This window comes from Cuculus canorus, chromosome 4 (assembly GCF_017976375.1).
Source record: "Cuculus canorus isolate bCucCan1 chromosome 4, bCucCan1.pri, whole genome shotgun sequence".
Classification (NCBI taxonomy): Eukaryota; Metazoa; Chordata; class Aves; order Cuculiformes; family Cuculidae; genus Cuculus; species Cuculus canorus.
Window position 1 is genome coordinate 44,286,265 of NC_071404.1, and position 15,299 is coordinate 44,301,563.

The 15,299-nt window shown below is 40.2% G+C and overlaps 1 long non-coding RNA gene across 1 annotated transcript; it reads right to left on the bottom strand.

The window, feature by feature from the left end:
* Positions 1–2,041: 2,041 nt before the first annotated feature.
* LOC128852006 (uncharacterized) lies at positions 2,042–12,202 on the bottom strand. The gene is made up of 3 exons (XR_008449610.1): positions 11,884–12,202; positions 7,802–7,869; positions 2,042–5,910 (listed from the first exon to the last, which is right to left on the bottom strand). It is a non-coding gene; the product is annotated as an uncharacterized LOC128852006 (long non-coding RNA).
* Between the last annotated feature and the right edge of the window lie 3,097 nt (positions 12,203–15,299).

Here is a 15,299-nt window from a genome sequence, read left to right on the forward strand (position 1 = left end):
CTTGGCCTGTATCAGAAACGGTGTGACCAGCAGGTCCAGGGAGGTTATTCTCCCTCTGTACTCGGCACTGGTGAGACCCCACCTCGAATACTGTGTTCAGTTCTGGGCCCTTCACCACAAGAAGGATGTTGAGGCACTGGAGCGTGTCCAGAGAAGAGCAACGAAGCTGCTGAGGGGCTGGAGAACAAGTCTTATGAGGAGTGGCTGAGAGAGCTGGGGTTGTTTAGCCTGGAGAGGAGGAGGCTGAGGGGAGACCTTATTACTCTCTACAACTACCTGAAAGGAGGTTGTGGAGAGGAGGGAGCTGGCCTCTTCTCCCAAGTGACAGGGGACAGGACAAGGGGCCTCAAGCTCTGCCAGGGGAGGTTCAGAGTGGATATCAGGCAAAATTTTTTCACGGAAAGGTCATTGGGCACTGGCAGAGGCTGCCCAGGGAGGTGGTGGAGTCACCATCCCTGGAGGTATTTAGAAGACGGGTAGATGAGGTGCTCAGGGGCATGGTTTAGTGGTTGATAGCAGTGGTTGGACTTGATGATCCAAGAGGTCTTTTCCAACCTGGTGATTCTATGATTCTATGATCAGCGATACAGGCAGTGAACAGGCAGTGAGGTATACAGGCAGTGAATGGGCATCAGTGATAAAGGAATGGAGATCGAGTGCAACCTCAGCAAGCTGGCAGAGGACACCAAGCTGAGCAGTGCAGGTGACACACTGCAAGGACAGGATGTCATCCAGAAGGACCTGGAGAGGCTGAAGAAGTGTGTGAACCTCGTGAGGTTCAACAAAGCCAAGTGCAAGGTCCTACACCTGGGTTGGATCAATTCATGATTTCAGTACAGGAGTGGGGAGGATGTGATTGAAAGCAGCCCTGCAGAGAAGGACTGGGGGTGCTTGTTGATGAGAAGCTCGACATGAGCCGGCAATGTGCACTCACAGCCCAGAAACCAACCGTATCCTGGGCTGCATCAAAAGAAGTGTGGCCAGCAGGGCGAGGGAGGTGATTCTGCCCTTCTATTCCTCTCTTGTGAGACCTCATCTGGAGTACTGAGTCCGGTTCTGGAATCCTCAACATAAGAAGGATATGGAATGTTGGAATGGGTCCAAAGGAGGGCTACAAAGGTGATCGAAGGGCTGGAGCACCTCCCATACAAGGATAGACTGAGAGAGTTGGGCTTGTTCAGCTTGGAGAAGAGAAGGCTCTGAGGAGACCACATAGCAACCTTCCAGTACCTGAAGGGGCTACAAGAAAGCTGGGAGGGACTGTTTACAAAGGCTCATAGTGACAAGACTAGGGGCAATTGGTATAAACTGGAGAGGAAAATTTAGACTAGACATAAGGAGGAATTTCTTCACTATCAGAGTGGTGAGGCATTTGCACAGGTTGCCCAGGGAAGTTGTGGCTGCTCTATCCTTGGAAGTGTTCAAGGCCAGGTTGGATGGGGCCTTGGGAGGTGTCCCTGCCCATGGCAGGGGGATTGGACTTGAATGGTCTTTAAGTTCCTTTCCAACCCTAACTGTTCTATGATTCTATGGTTCTGTGATGCTATAACTGCCCTGGGAAGCTATCCTTGTCTTTTTTAAACCCCCTAAAAATGACTGGCTGGCTGTCGCCATCGTCCCAAGGCATGTGCATCATCCAAGCTTCAGTGATGCGTTCTATGGGGTTTGGTGATGAGCGAGCTGACGATTAAAAAAAAAAAAAAAAGAAAAAAAAAAAAGGACATGATCTGCTGGATCTAGTGACTGCTTTGGGAGGGCCACCTGTTGTCACTCTTCTCAAAAGTAATCCCTATCAGGCGGCTGTCCCCTCCGTCATTGACGCACGGGATAAAAACTGAGGAAGGGAAGGGAGGGTGTGAAATCTACTACTTCTTCTCACACAGACTTCAGTCTTTAAAGAAAAAAAAAAAAAGGTCTTGCAACATGGCTGGTTTTCTTTGTTTACCACAACACCAAGCATGTGTCACCAGCAGCCTGACAAGTACAAATCATGAAAGCGTTATAAGCAAGCCATTAACAGCAGTGTAATAATATTAATGTATTTGCATTTACAAGCAAGGGATCACACAACGTAAATAACATCAACATTAAGAAATTTCAGTTACTATCAGGGATTTACACATTTTAATCACAAGTAAAGCAGCGTAGTTTTTATTTGTATTTTTTATTTGCAAAAAATCACAGGGACAACCATTTTATCTCTTACACAACATACACTGTCTCAGGAGACAAAATCTTATGGGTTTGGGTATACATTGCTCTTAAACAGGCTGTGCCTTTAGACAGTAATCTACTAAAACTACTGAATTTCTACATATGGTTCATTAACAAAGATAACTCTTTGGGCTAATCCCGCTCATATGTGTCAGCAAAATATTTTTGCTGTTAATACTCATCATTCTGGGCAGACCATGGGAAAAGACTAGGAAGGGCTCCACATCCTGAATAAAGCTTGCTTGTCTGTTCTTATTAGCAGTCTTTATGGGGCATTTTTTTTTTTAACTAACAGATTGAAAATGTGATGTCCTTTACCCTAAAAAATAGCAATTTTAAATACACCTTGCATTCATCATACAGAGAGTATCATTTTTTCAAATTAATCAAGCCTGCAGCTATGGGAATGTGTGAGCTTTTCTGAAGCTCATCTTACCATCCTGGAGTGCTAAGATTCCCTTTTTTTGTGGGGCATATGTATAGGGTGAGTGCCACAGGAATGTGTGGAATGCTTTTCTGGGCTCAGCTCCTCGATCACTTCAGGGCACCCATTCCCTCCTGCTACAGACTAGCTTGCCTGACATCTTCCTATCTCTACATCAAAACAAAGCTACCCACTCTATTTTAATATGCAATTATCTTTCATTTCAGACCTATTAGCTGTAACTGCATCAAGTGAAGTGTTTTGCTTTGATTAATTTCTATTTTGTTATCCGGTAACACAGTACCTGTGGTTCACAGGGATATTTAACTTCAGCCAATGGGATTTTGAGGGCTCCAATTGTATTGTGATCAGTGTAACAAATTTCGGTGCTTACAGACATATGTCAAAGGCTTCTCATGCAACAGGAATTATCAGAAAAAGGAACGAATGAAAGCTAGAGAATTAAGTACAAATACACTCTACAATTTTTAATAATATTTAAGGATGTGTTGCACTTAATACCTTTCTAGTGTCTGTAAGCAACATATCTGTATAATGCAAATGCTTCTGATTGTTTATACTCTGATGCTTCTAATTGTTTATATTGTTTATATGTGTATATATATATGTTGTTTATATAGTAAATACCAGGCTGTCCCTTGTGCTCTTTTTTTCTGTCTGAAACTGGAATAGTTCTTACATCAGAATAGGAAAAAAACAGCAATTGTCAAGTAAGGACAATAATTACTAGAGAACATGTGATTATCACTGGAAACCCCTTTTTTTCATGCAAATATTAAAAAAAATGTAATTTACAGCATCACACATTTTTGCAGCTTTCACATTATCTTACTCTGTCTTTCCTGCTTTCTAACTTCAACAGTATATCAGTATATTTTAGAATCCTCTTGCATGTCACAATCTACCTTTCATTTTGCATTTTCCTTTTGGTTATTCCTCAGTCTGCATTATACAGACTGATTTATTATACAATGGACTGGGGGCTGGAGGCATTGTTTGCGCTGGTCAAGCTTTTACTTTACAAACCTTTTCTATCCTACATTATGCTTGGAAACAAGGAGTTAACCATGTATATTACATGCAGTACATACAGTATTGATATTTCAGCAATATGAAAAGGCTGCAACTCAAAACATGATGGCTCAGCATAATAGCATTTTGCATAGCTATAAGTAAGCACTGTGTTAAAGTATTTTAGAAATGTATTTTGTCCTAGAAATCCAGTTTTACTGCCTTCCTGAATATCTCCATTCTTTCAAAGGATAAATTGAAATGGTCAGATCAAGCAGTTACTAAAATGGCAAGGAAACAAATTCAGCATTCCTGTAAGCTCTTTGTTCATTTGCTAAGCCTGATTTTTAAAAAGATACTCTCACTTTCAAAGTCTTGCATTTGACTGAGCCACACAGCATTTAATTCATGACACCAGTTATCTATCAGCTCACAGGTGAACACTTGGTTTGCTCAGGAGAGGCCAGTCTGCCCTGGCAGGAAAACAACAGAACATTGCCTCCTTTGGGAGGCGAGTAAATTATTTGTGTTCAGTACGAATATAAACCCATGGATGTCCTTTTATCCCCTTTCTCTGGATAAAGACTCATTTTCATCTTTCTTCTGGAGATGGCGTGGCAGCTGAAGTAGATTCACGCAACTGAGCTCCAGCTCTCAGAACTGCCCATCTCCTTCTCTGCTCTCTCCTGGTACCTTCTCAGCAACCACAAAAAGTTACATTCAGAACTGTTTGAGGAGGTGGACGGTAAAGGCAAATGGAAGTTTTGGCCTGACGAACCACTCTGTAGCTGACCTTGAAAACTGTAGCCGTTCCCATCGGTCTGGGCAGAAGCCAATTTTATTGGATTTTAAGTCACAGATGAATGATTTCAGGTACGAGGAAGGCCACTACCAAGGGAAAATCTTCTCCTTTGAACAAGATTAGCTTCTACGCTCTGGCTTTTGGGATGGCAACATTTTTCCAAGAAAGCTGTCTCTCATCTTTTGGGATATATACAGGTATGGGATTATTGCCATTTGCAACTTCTGTTTTTATCATCTTTTACAGCATGATGAAGGCCATGTGCGTTGTTTGGGTTTTTTTGTTTGTTAGGGATTTTTACACAACACCCTCTATTTATATGGCTATTTGTCAACCAGCAATCGCTAGTGTATGGGTTCAGTACTGCTCCCGTGTCCCCCTGAAGTGGAGTGCAATGATAGAAAGAGATCAGTGAGTTAAGACAGTCTATGCTAAAATAATCCTTGAATGTTTGCCATTGGTTTGTGATCATTTTGTATTTGTAAGGTAGTATAAAATCCAAAAGAGAGCCTGGCCTGTGGCATGAAGAGAAATTTATCTTTTGTTTGTTTTTTTTCTTAAAAGACAAGAATTCACAATTACTATAATGCATTCCATATATTTATTCAAAATATATTACTGTTTGCATAGCTACATTTGGGAATATTTATTGTTTGACTTCTGCTGTAGCTGCAAGTGTAGGCAAATTGGCTTTAAGTAGCTGGTTTAATACTAGCAGCAGCAGCTCCGGGGCTGGCATGAACTGTCCAAGTATTTACAGGATTCTTTGAGAGCAATTCAAAGGCCAGTGTTCCCTTCAGTACACTCATAAAGGTGCCCAGACAAAAGGAAAGGTGGTTAAAGAGAGGAGGGAGAGAGATAGAGGGAGCCGGCCTCTTCTCCCAAGTGACAGGGGACAGGACAAGGGGGAATGGCCTCAAGCTGCACCAGGGGAGGTTCAGGCTGGATATCAGAAAAAAATTTTTCACAGAAAGGCTCATTGGGCACTGGCAGAGGCTGCGCAGGGAAGGGATGGAGTCACCTTCCCTGGAGGTGTTTAAAAGACAGGTAGGGGAGGTGCTCAGGGGCATGGCTTAGTGTTTGATAGGAATGCTTGGACTCGACGATCCAAGAGGTCTTTTCCAACCTAGTGATTCTGTGACTCTGTGAATTCTGTATTGTGACAGCACCTAGGAGGCATAGGAGTGGATCATGCCCGCTATGCTACATACTGTATGAACACTGAACAAATCAGCAGGAACTTTTGAAGGCCGAGCCTGTATTTCTGAAGTAAGCTCAGGAATGTCTACGTAAGTTTCATTCATGCTTGTGACCACGATATGGGTGTGCTCCTTTCAGGAGTGGAAGTGGTGATGGGAGATGACTGCAAGTCTCCTATCCTCCTGTCTCTACTGGGAAAGTGATGTTCAGGACCTTGCTTCAACATCTCCAGCTTTTTCTGTGAAGAGAGGCACAAAAGTATCAACTCAACTTCTTGGGTGAAGTATTCTGAGGCATAAGGAAAACACCACAAAGAGCTGTTACTAATAATGCTAACAACATTTTTAGTTTTATTAAACATAAAATTAACCTCAGACATAGGAACAGTCTAACAGCATCTTTTATCGTTAGCGGGACATGTAGTGAAAGAAGTTGTTTTGGTGGGATAGTGCAAAGCACATGGAAGTAAGTTGCTGCTTCGGTGCTGGTGCACTCGGAGTCAGACTGCCAGCAAGGACAAGTACTCTGTTGTGGTTTTTGAATCACACCTGCTACACAGTGGCAAATGTATCAGACAGACTGAAAATAGGGTCATTTTCAATACATGATGCTTTCTGAATGATAAACACGTTCAAAAAATGCACTCCTTTCCAATCCTCATCCACAATCTAATACAAGTAGGATGTACATGGGAAAAATTTCACCCGTTGAAAGTATATTATAACACAGTTTTGTGAAGTATATATATTGGGTATCACATATAATTCTGATATTATTTTTCAGTAAATAGCATCCCAAATAAGGAAAATAATTTCAGTCTTATTTACTGCCTTTGAAGTTGTCATTACTGAACAAACTAAAGTCCAAACTTACATTTTGGTGTTTTGTTTTTAAGTCAATATATTTCCTAAAAGAAAATACAAACTTACTCTTTCTAAAATAACTGTAATTGAGTTGCTTGAAATAATCTTTTGTCGTTTCTACAACCCAAACATTATGGGATTTTGATGAAGTACAAAAAGGGGAAATAGTGTGGAAATCAATCTAGACAGGATGACAATTTATTCAAAGCTGGCCTAAAAGAATTTCACTCATATTTATTAATGGTAGATAGCTAAATGATCATTAATATCCAATTATACTGTTTTTCATAAAACACTAGAAGATGATAAAGCTGCCTAATAGATCACACAGAATGATAAATAAAACATGTAAAGCTCTGCAAGGAAAATGAAACACATAGGCGGTAGGAATTTTATTCCTGAAAAAAAAGACATTAAATATTTATAAGAGAAAAAATTGTTGCTAACATTGTTATTAAGACCTTTCACTCCAAATGTACTCTTTTCAGTATTAGGATTTTATACTGATTGCTTGATTTAACTGTCTACCATCAGAATCCTTTTTTCACAAAAAGCCAGCTTTATTATACATGATTGAATTGTTTGGCTTCAGCCTGTACTAGCTGCTTCAAAAATATGAACATATTTATAACTTTTGGCATTACTGCAGGGCATTATTCTACAAATTAAGTTTACAGCTGGTAGCATTTTTCCATAATGAATTATTGATTAATTATTCCAGATATTGCCTGTCCTTCCTCAGCCACTAAGCACTGCTTACTGCACTGCTAAGCCAGCCTGTGCTAGAGCTGTTCCTTGGACATAGTTCTCCAATGCCGCATTCACATCAGCTTTTGCCTCTCTACTCGTCACCATCTTCCATAGAAATCATCCGTGCTCTTCCCTGCTGGTTTAACACACTATACTGCATTGCAAATATGTTCCAACATGATCCTAACGGTGCTTATTAGAAGAGCATTTGCATTTACATTGCTTCCTAACAATCTTTACAAGTTATTCCCTTGCTTTGAAATTAATAGTCATTGTGTATAATGTTTATGCGGTTCAGCCTTCTTCATACTTCAGTCACTGTCTATATCTGTTCAAAGCATATGGGGGGGTGTGGGTGTGAACTTAAGTGAATGTTTCTGTGCTCTGCATACATATTCTGGCAAAGCATATTCACACCTACATCATAATGTGACAAGTATGAGGTACCGATTTAAACAGACAGAATCAACTTTAAGTTCAGTAAACGTTAAAAAAGTTAATATTTTTGTTACTCACAAGTCAGTGATACCACACTCCATCAGTTTATGTTCCATTTATTTTTCCTGGAGGAAACCATCCACTACCTGGAATAAAACAGGAATAAAATCTAATTTGCCTTATCTCCAGAAAGCATATTACAGATAGATTGATACTGAGGTAAGCTAGCAAGGGTGCCTAAGTTCATTGTGAAATGTTGTAGGCAGTTACGAACTGTGGGGTAGAAGTTTACATAATGTATTCCTTGCATTACCTGGATCTATATTTAAGACAGATAGCAATAAATTATCACTTTTCCCCAGGTTTTTCTTTCTGTTAATATTACTATTAGCTTCATTTATGAAGCAGATTCTTATAATACTTTTTAAACATTCAGCATCTAGCTGTGATAAACACTACCTTTCTAGTCCTGTAGCAAACGATTTGTGCTGAGAACATCCTTGTACCACTGCTTGAAAAACCTGGGAACCTGCTGCCTGGTTCACTTTTGATTTCTAGAACAAATTTAAAACCAAAACAAAAAATACCCACCCTGCACTGTCACTGTTGCTGTGCTTAGCAGAGCAACTAGCACAGGGAAGTTGCCAATGAAGATCTGTAGCCAGCCAAGTCTATCTTGTAAATGTGTTTTCCAAGTCAGGAAGAGAAACTGAAATATGGGAAGCAATTGTACAGAAAGAGGTAGCTGAGACCAGCGTTTTGTGGGAAATCAAGTGACTCCCTGGAAGATGTACATTTTTGAAAGAGAAATGAACTCTTCAGATTTTGTCCTGGGGAAGTTTTTTTGCTAGAAATTTTCCTTTTTTTTTCATGCTCTTAACAACTTCAAAGACTGCTGACATGCTGGCATCTGACTGCCATGATGAGAGCTCTTTACACTGCCACAGTAGCATACTTGTGTTATCCATATTTAATTTTTGTTTTTCCTTCTTCAGCTTGAGGTAGCTGGAATGGAGACAGCTCAACAAACTTAGTCCGTGGGATAAGGAAGTTTTCAAATTCTTCCGAAATATCCTCCTGAGAATAAACTGGAGGGTGAGGATTGGCAACCACATGCTCTTCTTCATGTGCAATTAACATCCATGTGAGGAAGCAGATTCTTCATCGGGAGAAGAGCTAGGGTGGATCATCTCTCCTACTTTAATGTATCTTCAGTCCAGGTCCTCATGTGATTAAAATTCACATATTTCAATAAGATCAACCAAAATCCTGTCAATTTGAAACAGCTAAGGACCTGCTCCTTGGCTCTGATCCCTGTTGGGGTTGCAGAGTGGCAGAGAATAGATATGCCGCATTTGGTCTCTAGCAAGAAAAACTATGTACTCTTTTAATCCCTGAAAGAGAGAGACCTATCTAATATATGCTCAGCCATGCCCCTGGGAAGGGGTGCATGATGAATAACAAGACAATCTTGCCCCTGTTTGCCTAAGGGTGACATCTGTGTCTTGTTAGCGATGCACAAACTTTTAAAAAGGTTCATTTCTCAGGTAGAAGTGAGATATATAATTTCATTCCATTGAACAGCTTAAAATTTTGCTTCAAGCTTTCAAATTACTATTGTTCTGGTATAAAGTTAGATACCTCCTGCCTTGGAGGAGAGGAATTGAAGTAGAAGAGAAAACTTCATCTTTAGTTAATTTGTCTTGGTGCCTTGTGTTCCAAAAATAATACCAATACTCCAGAAATTAAGTATTTGCATGGAGATTTTGTTATGTTCAAATGGATTTTCTGAACTTTTATTTGAAGTATATGTCATTCTGAACCCATGCTCATCACTAACGCAATTTTAGTAGGGGTCCTGTTCACCATATGTGTAAATCTCTGAGCAACATAGTGGGTTGATACTCCTATGTAAATACAATTGATTTAAAAAACGCAGCACATCTTCAAACTGCAAAGAGGAGTCATTCAAGCAAAAATATCACTTCTAAGCCAGTAATAATGGTACAGATATTCAGGTGCTTTTAACCTGGAGACCAACACTGAAGCTATGGGAAGCATTTTCCTACCGTGGTTAGACCTTAAAAGATCTGTGCATGTGGAAGTCAAGTTGCACTTCACTTTGAGGAAGCTTCAAACCCAACACTTCCAAGGATAGTCTCGTGAGAAATAAGAAAGTGATTTGTAGGTGGATGGAGATTTGAGGGGTAGTTGAAAAAAAAAAAAAATGGTACACAAGTGGCCCAAACCCATTCTGCATAGCTTGCAAATCTTTGGTTTTGTAGATTTTAAAGAGAAAAAATAAGTACTGAGCATATCTAAAGCATTACATTGCTTTGAGATATTAACTTATATACCTCATGATTTTGCAATGAGCATACATATGTTTTGTTATCAAAACCATGCAGGCAAGTCATAGCCCTAGTAGAGCATCTCTTTGCCCCAAATGTTGAAGGTTATGTAGTACAGTAATTTCTTAGCAAGCATTTTCAGCTCTTTTGAAGGCAACAGAAAATGCTTAATTGGCCCAGATATATTCACACGATTATGAAGTGAAATAGGGTAGCTGACATGAAAGGCTGTGAATGTGGTATCCATAAAAATCTGATAACTTGTTCCAGCTGTAATTTCCCATAAAACACTTTTCATGAATTTATCTCCCCATCTTTTCCTCAAATTCCTCCGTAATGCTGTATAGTGGTCAGAAACCCAGGAAAGAACTCACATTTCCCTTTTCTCCAGAGTAATTTCTGGGGCCAGATACCTTTCCTGAAGCAGCAAGAGAGAGATAAGCCCTGAACATAGAATTATTCTGGAAAACAGGCAACAATCCCTTTTGGGGGTTAAAAAAGCATGACTAGTTTGTTTCCTTCCAGTCCTTCACCCTACTGTATGCATTGTGAGAAGACAGTTCAGTGACTAACTCTCAACATCTTTCCTGAGATCCTGCAGAGTCCTTTTTTTCACTGGATATAACTATGAAATCATTTACTCAGTGGAAAAAACCCAAACCCAAAACCCCCAAATTAAATTAAAGAAAGCAAAGCTTCATCAAAATAGGGAAGATGGAGCAGAAATAAAATAAATACTAGTTTTAACCTATTTAGGTTTACCCTTCTCATTACTTGAGTTAGGCTTAACCTATTTACCCAGAAATCGTAAAGAAAGTGTATGTCCTGCCAGCCATCCCCTCCTCATTTATTCAGGACATGTGCCTCATCATCTAACAGCCTTATTAACTATTCCTTATGGGGCTAAGGTGACTACTGTTTTCCAAGCCAATTTCCTCCAGCTACCTATGCAGGCCCTGAGGTTCACTTAGGATACAAAGACCCTTAATGCTAATTATTACACACTCTTCAAGGGCTTACCAATCTCATTTGGAAACCACACAGAGTGATCTTGGCCCTAGCCAGATTATGTATGCTATTTAACGCTTGAAACTTTTATTGGCTTGCCTGTGCAAGGTAAAGACTGCCAATGTAGTGATGCCAGTAAAAGCTCAGTGAGAATACATAATTATAAAGATGTCTTTCATAGCTACAGCTTATTTCAGACCCCTCACAAAGATGAGATATGTTATTACAAGAACTTTCAGAAGAAAGGAGTTCATACTGGCACTGTTGCTTATACTGAAGCTGTTTTAATTATAATCATGCATTTAGAGCAGGTGGGGGCAGGGGGGAGAATCCTGCATTGTCCTTTCAACTGCGAAGACAGGCGTTTTTCATCACTCCTCATGAAATAATTTCCCTCTGTTTCGAAGTATGGTTTGAGGCAAGTGCTCCTAATCTTCTATCAAACTTGGGTCTCTTTGATGAGCCCCTTAGGCTCCTGTTCTGCTGTATTAATTGAAGCTTAGTGCAGGAAGAAATCTGGCCTCATAAATTTTAGAAATGCTGCGTATTTATCTAGTAGTACTATAATCTAAGATACATTTTAATATTTGATATCACTAATCACTCCTTTTATATGGAAGAAACAAGCTGCTATCATGAAATCTTATGATTTTTTTAGACAGGAAAACATCACAGAAGAACATTAGGAAAGTGTAAGGCTTTCTTTCCCTTATAATACTTGCTGCATGATACATCTTTGAAGAAGTCACTAACATGCATCCCTCCTTGTTATAAATCATGTAACAAAACGCATGCACGTACCTTGCAGGGGGGTTCTGAGGGCTGGCACTTGTAAAGCCTCTTTGGGGATGAAAAGCATTACATGAGTACTGAGCACTAATCTCAGGCATGTGGACAAGTGCGCACATTCAAAGTAAAAACCTTTCTAATAACATCCATCTGCATCTTGAATACAAGAAAGGAATTGTAAGACAGCCTGTCAATGATCAAGGCTTTTTCATGCAGCTCACTCTACTGTTTGGCGGCTGGCCAGCTCGGAGAGCCTACGGAGGAAAATGGCTCCGAAGGAAAAAATACGCATGTTAAGAAGAGGACAGGCTTTGTGAAGGGTGAGAAAAAACAAGACAAATACCCTCAACTGCCAAAGTGCTCTCTGTTACGTGGAGGAATGAAGTGAGATGGCAGGGAAGGAAGAAACTGCAGTAGGCAGGAGACTCCTCACTGCAAATAATTCTAGCCTCTATGCACTAGAACGCTGAACGAAAACACATTACTTTAGGCCCAAGCCTGCTTTGCATTAAGGATGTTTCTCTGTGGAGAGGCTGGGGGAAGCCAGGGAAGGATTTATTTGGACCTGCAGCACATAGGCCAAACAAAAATGCATGCCAACCTTCGAAACTGTATTGACAATACCGCAAAGTCCTTCAAAAAAGTTTGTGGGGCAATGCAGTACAATCAGAGCATGCTGAGGAGATGCAAGCAGCTCTTCTTCAGATGGATTGATGCCGAGCTTCTTATTCAACAGGACTTATCTAGCTGTCAAAGGCACTTTAACTGGTGCTGCTGACATGCAGGACTCTGGCTCCCTGAGTCCTCCCGTACTATTACAAGCCCCTGTGTAGAGTCATCAGCAAATTCTTTTGCCTGATGTGTGTGTGTGTATATATATATGTAAAAGCATATATAATTCCAATGCCAGAACTAGCCCCCTTATTCCCTCTCACCAGTCATCTACAGATTCATTTCACTCAAGCTGTGCTCCAGCTGTACAGTGTTGCAATGCTGCAGCAAACCTGTGGAGTTTCAGCCAATAGTCCTCCTTCATGTCCTACAGACTTTCAGTGTCTCTCTCTCCCTACAGGGCCTCCTGTACTACCTTGGATACAGCAAGGTTTAATTAAAATATGCTGGAATTGAACAAATGAAAATAAAATCTCCATCTATTATCACATATTTAAAGAATTTCATGTGGAAAGCTTTCCAGTCCTTCATTAGAAAGTTTACATGCAAGATTCCTCCTCTGATAAATCATAATTTACATTTAGATAGTACCTTTTATTCTGATAGTTCATCTTTACTGAAAAGTTGATTCCAGCCATGACTCTTGTAGCCTTTCATTCAAATTCCTGCCATACAGAAAGAGCTCAGAATTAAATATTTAAGCAGCTTTTAATTCACATTATCTTGCCACAGATCAATTTTGCACAACTCATCAACTGCTAACATGATGAATAATTAATGTGGCTGCAGGTCATCTGCAGCAGAGTTCTGTTCTTTCAATGTCTTCCTATGGTTTGCTTCATGAGCCTGGGAGTAAAAGGCCAGCTCAACTGCGGCTCACTGGAGCATAATTCATAGAGGAGCTCAGTTCACTGAAATAAAAAAACCCACAGAAAATAAATTAAAGGGAAAAAAGAAGATTAAAAACCTCCTCACTAAAGCAAAAATCTTTGAATATGCTCTCAAAAGTGTTCAAGATCCAACAGAAGAGCCCTGATGAATTTTCCTACTGCACTATATCGTGTTAGTAATCGCAGCATTTGATTTCCTGGCCTCCTCCTCCCTGTAGCAGGGATGGTAGAATAGCATCTGTCCATCCCTCAGCTACTTCAGAGCCTGACATCTTTGTGAAAATTCTTGGCAACTGAAACCAAGATGTTACACAACAGGCTAAAGCAAATACTATTCACCTAAGTGGGGAATATACGGCACCCAGTCAGTCGATACATGTGACATGTCACAGGGATTGCAACCTGCTGCAGAGAGACTGGCAGCCAGGAACAGTGGCATTAGAGATCTGTGGGCATGGACTTAGTACTGGCATTCCCTTGGCTGTTATTTTGGATGCATTTCACAGTCTAGCAGCCCTAATCTGAGCAGGAAAGGTGATTCACATGTAGAAAAAGTCAATAAATACTTCAATAAAAAATAACTTATCTGAGATCTCCAGGGCTTTTTTCTTTTACTGAATTCAGACTTGCCATAAGTACCAACCAACTTATTCTTTATGATAAAAGAAACCAAACCAAAATCACACTAATTAGTGGTAAAGTACAATCCCCAGAGTCAAATCTTGAGAAGCATGGAAATCACATGCTAAGAGTAAAGTCTTTAGCATGCCTCACCATCTCCATACCACCTTCAATGTCATTGCTACCAAGCAAATAACATAATTAATATCTGCTACCAATAAATTCCAGTAAGCAAAACATAAGGGCTTTTTTTGCTCCAGCCTTTCAGGAATAAACTTGGCAGTGAGTTCATACATTCGTATATTCACGGATCACTGCACCCAGCTGTTTCAAAATAAAACAAACTACCAAGTATAAGCAGGTAGAAAAAGCAGAACATGTGCTGCAGCTTCAACGTTGCCTCATATCTCACTCCACCTCAGAAACAGACCCTCCAGACAACAGCTTGTTTGTATGGCCTGAGGAAGTCCTGATGTCCATCATGTGGCTGCTTCAAAACTGGACGTACCTTTGAAAACCTTTTTAATGACATTACTGTTCTTGTTGCTGGTGAAAATTTTGCTGTTATATAATTTAGAGTCCAACAACATAGCATTCATATTTTCCCATCTTTTATCTTTCTGTGACTTATTAAGCTTTTTCTATACAAAATACAACAAAATTTAAATTTATTTAAATTAATCTAAAATTAATAAGCTTTTTCTATACAAAATACAGTATGCCAGTTGGAAGGGTGGTCTTTTGCTTTCATAACTGGACACATAACATCAATTATGAAAGAAGTCGGCGTAGCATAAAGACAGACAAGAAAAATAAAGGTTATCCCCCTTCCTGTATGAAAACCAATACCAACATAAGCACACATAAGTGTAGCATCACTTGTGTAAGTGTAACACCTCTTCAACTATACTGGTATTTTAAACAGCTACAGTTTTCCATGAAGTCAAGGGCTTGAGGATGAAGCCAACCTCTGAGCTGGGCTGCATGTGCTGCCTCCCAGTTGCAAGGCAGCACAGCACACCTTTGCAGATGACAGCAGGAGGCTGTATCCAGGCCCTGAAAATTCCTGGCAGAGGCTGGATGCGCTCCCACCCTGTCATGATAGAACAAAAACCAATCGGACTGAAAGGCTTGGGAAGGAGCTGTTAAGGAAGTAAAGAGAGGAAGAGTGAGAAATGGGAGAGACCAGACTGGGAAGAGGAGGAGATACGTAGACAAGTCATACTGGGAGGAGCAGTTGGTAGG